Here is a 6539-nt window from a genome sequence, read left to right as displayed (position 1 = left end):
GAAAATCCCTTCCTGTGGGAGGGATGGTGGTCGGTGGGAGGTGAGTGGGGTTGCTTTGGCTGCTGGGAGGCAGGGGAGGAAAGAGAGCACCCTAATGCCTACTAAGCACAGGGCACCCAAGGTGTGTTCTAGGACACCCCAAAGTCCTGAAGCTCATCCTCATGTGAGTTTAGGGCGAGTTGAGAGATGGATATAGAAGACAGGTAACTGCAGATCAAAATATCTCCTTCATTACTGATGCGGCTTTCAATCTGCATGCAGTGGTTTTGCTAATTCTTTACTTGATTTCAGCAGATTTACTGTTCATCACAGGCACCACAGCAGACCCTCAGGCCTCCCCCAGTGGGGCAGGGGGAAGACCACAGTGGACCCTCTGCAGCTCCCCAGAAGGGACAAGGGGTGGGTGGGGAGAGGCCTGAGAGTCTAGCTCATTGGATTTCACTTGGGGCAACTGTGCCCCCAGGGGGCTTTTGGAGAGGTTTGGAGGCAGTTTTGTTAGTCACAATGACTGGGGGCTCCTACTGGCATGCAGTGGACAGGGAGTGGGGTGCTTAACAGCCTGCCATGTACCCTGCAATGAAGATTTGTCCCGCCCCCTGGCTCCCCCATTGAGAGACTCCAGCAGCTGATGTGCCTCCGGGTGGAAACAAGACGAACAGGGAATAAGGATTCCCACCTCTCCCATCAGGAAGTTGTTGACCCCTGACTTACTAAGGGAATGGCCAGGGGAAAGAGTCTGGGGGCTGGCAATCACTGCTACGCTTGGCAGACAATGACTAAGCATTGACTCTGTGAAGGGCCCTTTGCTAGGCAGGACCCTGGGAACACAGAAATGAACAAGACCTGTCCCTGTCCTAGAAGAGTTCACAGTCAGGCTGGGGAGAAATAATAGTAATAATAACTCATTTATTAAGTGTCAGCTGAATGCCAGATGTGTTTACATCCATCTTTTCATTTAACCCATTCCTGAATCTGGTTCTATGATTAGCGCCCCCCCCCCCATTTACAGATGAGGAGACTGAGGCCCAGGGGTTACATGATGTACCAAGGTCACACAGATATACGTGACAGAGCTGGGATTTGAACCCAGGTCTCACACCAAGGCCCATGATCCTTCTACCAGACCTTGCTGCCTCTGGGCCTTGGGAAAAGATCCTATCTGCCCCAGGTGGATGTCTGGGTGATCCTTCTCTCTCGAAATATTGGTAGAAGGAGTCCCTGGAAACCCCCCAAGCTGAGTGACTTAAAGGAAAGTGGATGAGGTGGCCAATGCAGATGGAGCATTCCCTGTGCTCAGCCCTGTGCTGGGGATGGCTGAACAGGAGCGATAAGATTGGTGGAAGCCAAGTGGCTGCTTAGAGAAGTGGTCACAGGAGTGGGAGCCTTAGCTCTGTACATTCCAACTCTCAGGGGCCAAGGCTTCCAGAAGGCCATGGTCTCTTGCCAACCAAACTCACAAGAGCCTGATGTATAAACCAGAAGCCTAGTGTTTCCACCTGCCATGGAGTAAGCAGATAAGAGCACAGTTCTGGAGCTGAATGTAGTATTGTGAATCTTGCCTCTACCACTTGCTAGCTGTGCCATTTAGTGCAAGCTATTAATCTCTCCAAGCCTCAATTTCTTCATCTTTGAAATGGAAATAAATGCACAATACACGTTAGCTGTCTTTGTCACTACCACTTACAAATCATTTATTCTATGCCAGACATCCTACTAAGTGCATGCAGCCTACTAAGTGCACAGAGCCCTATAAGGTGAGGGCTACTATATCTTGATTTTACTAATAAGGAAACTGAAGCACAGTGAGGTAAATAGATTATAGGACATAATGGCAGAGCAGGGGCTTGAACCCGGTCCTCTGACTCCAAAATCAGTGCTCTCAGTCTCTAGAGTCTTTTCCTAGGACCAGTCTATTCCTGTCTGCCCAAAGGGGCTCTGCCTGGCACCTGGATGTCCATTTAGTTTAAATGGAGGCCCAGCAGGGCAGTGAGCCACCTGGAGTCCACCAGGCCCCCATGACTCCTCAGCAGAAACCAGAGCCACCTGAGCCTGGAATCCCTATGTCTACTGGTTCCCTGTCCCTCCCTCTGGTGCAGCCGAATGAATTCTCCCTTGCACCCCCTTTTCTGTGCATCCTTCTGTTCCCTTCAGATAGAGCACAATGCAATTGATTAGGCCTCTGTTTTCTCAATTTCAATCACATCCTCGCCCTGCCTCCCTGAGATTACAGGCGGGTCACCTTGATTGCGGTTTCCACCGTTCACAAAACTCTTCAGTCATTTACAAAACCATCTCTCGCCTCATTCACTCCCCCACCTGGCTCTTCTCCTCTGTGATGCATGATTTTACTGGCTTAAGACTCAGAGGGCAATTTTATTTCCAAGTTCATGGTGGGGGAGGAGGACACCTAATTGACTAATGCTGGGTGTTTCACATGCCTCGTCTAATTTGAGCCTCGCCATGAGGCAGTGCAGAAGTATGATTATTCCCGTTTTACAAAAGTGGAAACAAAGACTCTGAAAGACTACAACGCTTGCTCAAGGTCATCCAGCTGGACGATAGAGTCAGGATTTGAATGCAGGTTTGTGTGACTTCAAAGTCTTATGCATCCCTCTGTGTCACATTGCCTTATTTGATGGAGCAGCATGGGAAAGTATAATACTAAACCAGAGTCAGGGCCAGGGAGGATAGGGGGTGGGGGTAGCCCCATATGTGCTGAGGATTGTTTTCGTAAAAGAGCCAAGTCATTTATTAATTTCACACACATCTACTGATGTCTCCTGTAGGCTGGTCCTGTCCAGGAGACAGAACAGTAAACAATTACAACAATTAGGGGCAAGGTCAGTCTGGAGGCTAAGGGAGACTTCTTGGAGGAGGTGAAAGAAAAGTCTGCTTGATGAAGCAGCCAGAGGGTAAGATCATCTCCCACTGAGGGAATGGCATGTGCAAAGGTCCAGAGATATGGGAGAGCAAGGCCAAGTCAGGCAAGAGCAAATAATTATGTATGGGAGGGTTAAGGGAAAAGATGAGGCATATAAGAAGATGGTTGGAAGGTCAGAGGCAAGAGGTAGGAGGGTCAGAAAACCAAGGGTTATGGTCCCTGAGTTGTGGAGAAAAGTCAGAGAGAAAAAATCCCGGTGCCCCAGGACCTATTGAGATGAGTCTATTCTGGATCCCACTGCTCCAGTTCTGAGCTGGGTGGACCCACTATCCACTCCAGGAGTTCTCTCCCAGGTACAGTATCAAAGCCTCCCTCCCACCCGGCCATCCACATCCATTACACCACACACACACACACACACACACACACACACACCCTGGATGGTCTTGCAGTGGAACACACACACACACACACACACACACACACACACACACACACACACAGAGCCTGGATGGTCTTGCAGTGGTGTCCATACTCCCTCTAGTGGTCATTCTGGGCACTACATCCAAAACTGCAGGAAACTTTCCTCCGAGACAGGAGGACCAGGTCCCTTCAGAGCCTCCCCATCCATCAGAATGGAAGAGACAGTAATTCAGTACAGTTCCTGCTCTCAGAAATCTCACAATTTAATGATGGTGAGGGTGAAGGGGACAGGCACAGGCAGAAGATGTAGGAGAACAGGGGAGGGTCCTAACTCAATTGGGCAGGGGGAAGTCTTCTCAGTGGAGGTGTTGCTTCACCACCGGAGACCTGAAAAAGGAGTGAAAGTTTGCTAGCAAGAAAGAAGCAAGCAAGAGAGGGGTATTCCAGACTTGACAGAATTAAGTAGCTCAGAGGCAGGAAATGGGACCGTGCAGAGAGTTACAATTAAGTAGGTGTGACTGGAGTGAAAAATTTGAGGGGAATCAGTGGCTAAAGATGAAGATGACGAGGTAGGCAGGGGGTCTTGTCTGCCATTGCCCTCGGGCTAGGATTCCAAACCTTGGGCCACGGAAGCCAGTGAAGGGTTTTAAGCAGGGTAATAACAGAGTCAGATTCATTTTCCAGAAGGAGCCCAGTGGTGACCAACACGGAGGAAGGATGGGAGGGGAAGAGATGGGAGAGGAACACCCTTCTTGGACACAAAGAACCACACCAGGTCACACAGAGCTTTGGGCAGGCCTGTGAACCAGACATATCAACACACGTGATGACACCTACAGACATGTCAGTGGGACCCCAGGCTGAGCACCCAGACAAACAAACACATACTGACATACACTCAGACATACGGTCCTCGAGCCAAAAGGAAACCAAGGACACACATTTACCCCCAGACACAGGCTGACAGTGAGAACCATGCACACCCTGATGGACACAGGAATTCACACACACACGCAGTGTGGCTGTCAAGGGCTCTACCCTGCCCCCCTCTCTCTCCCCCTGGGTCCCTCACCACCTCGGGCAGGAACAAAGCTGACCTTTGCCCTCTGGCCTCTGGCCTCTCCTCCCACACCCCCTGCCCAGAGGGAGGAGCCGTTTGAAGTCTGGGCTGCAGCTGGGGTTTCCTGTTGCCTGGAGGAATGTGGGAGGACTTTCAGGGAGGGGCGAGTACAGGGAGGCTAGCCCACGAGGAGGGATAATGGGGACCTGGGGGCCTTGGTTCCCACTGTACCACAATGAAGGAGGGCTTCCTGCTTCCATGGTCTCTTGGGCCCCAGCTCTGAGCCGTTCCCATCCAGAGGAGGGGAAAACCAAGGCCATAATGGCTCCAGTCCAACGGGCCTCTTGTTCCTGGATCTGTAGCTCAGTGGCTCAGGACAGGCCCTCAACCTCTTTTGGCCCAGTTTCTCCTTCTGTGGACTGGGATGAATCCCTCTCCAGCAATCCAGATCTTTGCTGAGGTAGCTCCAAGAGTGGGACCAACCCCAGAACTTCTGTAGTCAGGGAAGGCAAGGCTCCCTTCACTCTGCCCTTTCCAGGAGCTCCAGGGGCCTGGTTCCAGGCTGCTGTGACCTCTCAGTTACTGTCATTGTTATTATCATGACTTAATAATCCCTCAGCATGCCCGTGCCAGTTTTCAAAGTGCTTTCACATCCATGTGTTCAGTAAATCTTCTCAACAGCTTTGCCTGTAACACAGAGAAAGGATTACTCCTCAATTTTACACATGTGGAAATTGAGACTCAGAGAGTTTAAGGACACACAAGTAAAAGCAGAATCAGAACCAGGTCTGGGGAATTCCCTGGCGGTCCAGGGGTTAGGACTCCACGCTTCCACTGCAGGGGGCCCAGGTTCGATCCCTGGACGGGGAACTAAGATCCTGCATGCCGCTTGGCACAGCTAAAAAAAAAAGAACCAGGTCTGTCTGGCCCCTATTCCACATGGCCTCCAAACCCTTAGGCCCCAAAACTTTACCTCTGGACTCTCACCTCTATTTCCTAGGGTCTAGCTATACTACCTTCTGCTTACATTGAATCAAAAATGGCTGGAGTGAGCGGAACCCAGAAAGGGATGATGCAGGTTCTTCCAGAACCTGGGTCCCCTCCTTCAAGTCCGCTTTCTCTGGGAGCTTATAGCTACCCTGCCCAGCCTGAGGTGACCCCAGATGCTGTTTTTGAGGACTGGGTAGCCCCCTTTTAGACTAGGCTGGTGAAGCAGAGATGGCAATTAGACACTAGGTGGCAGCAGCCACCTACAGGAAGACTCGGCTTGAGTTTGGGGAGCCAACCCCCCCTCACCCAACACAATTTTAAGAGGTTCCAAGAGAAAGACCAGCCCCCAAATGACTGGGAAACCCTGTAATGCTTGGTTTCCAGCTATGCCCAACACCTTGGGGACTAAGAGCACCCACCCTGTCTGGGGAGGGGGCCGCTGAAGCAGCCTGGAGTGGGAGGGGAATGCATGGACAACCCCACCTAACTTCTATTCCCCTCTCACGCGTGGAGCCGTGGGCCCTACTAACCTTGCACCTTATGACCTAACCTCTCCCCTCCCATGCCTTTCCCAAATGCCTTTTCATTCCAATCTACCTGGGGCTCCCTATTTCCCAGAAGCTATCCTGTATGCCCACCCAATTCCCTCCCCAAATTTGATTCAGCTTAGGTGGGATCTTCACGCCCTTGGGCAGAGCCTAATAGTTAAGGATGTTGTGAGGGGGTAAAAGAAAGGGGAACCTGGGCCTCTCCTACGCTCCCCAGTGATAAGTCTCGCTGGTGGGGGACCAGCTGGTGCAAGATGCCAAAGTCCCATCTATTTGTGATAACTTTAGACTCAGGCTTTGGAGGTGCAAAGGGCCCCTAATGACTTTAACCACTGCTTTCATTAATATCTGACCTTATAATTGTTCCCATTCAATGAATAAATCTTTGAACCCAGGGCTTGCCTGCAAGGAGAAGCTGCTCCCAAACGGGGGCCTCTGCAGCTGGCCATGCCAGCCCCATGATGCCAGATCAATAGGTGTACTATTTAGACCCTAAACCTCTCCCATGGCTGCTGTGCTCCCAGTCCCCACAAAGGGCCAACAGAGAGTGCCCCCTAGATCCCCTCTTTTGCCCTCTGGGGGTTCCAGACTGTCTAGAGGAGGGGCTTGGGAAGGGTGGAGGTGTAGGGAAGGTGGT

The sequence above is a fragment of the Balaenoptera ricei genome, chromosome 1 (assembly GCF_028023285.1).
Source record: "Balaenoptera ricei isolate mBalRic1 chromosome 1, mBalRic1.hap2, whole genome shotgun sequence".
Taxonomy (NCBI): domain Eukaryota; kingdom Metazoa; phylum Chordata; class Mammalia; order Artiodactyla; family Balaenopteridae; genus Balaenoptera; species Balaenoptera ricei.
The sequence above is the reverse complement of the archived record's forward strand: the minus strand, read 5'-3'. Positions refer to the sequence as shown.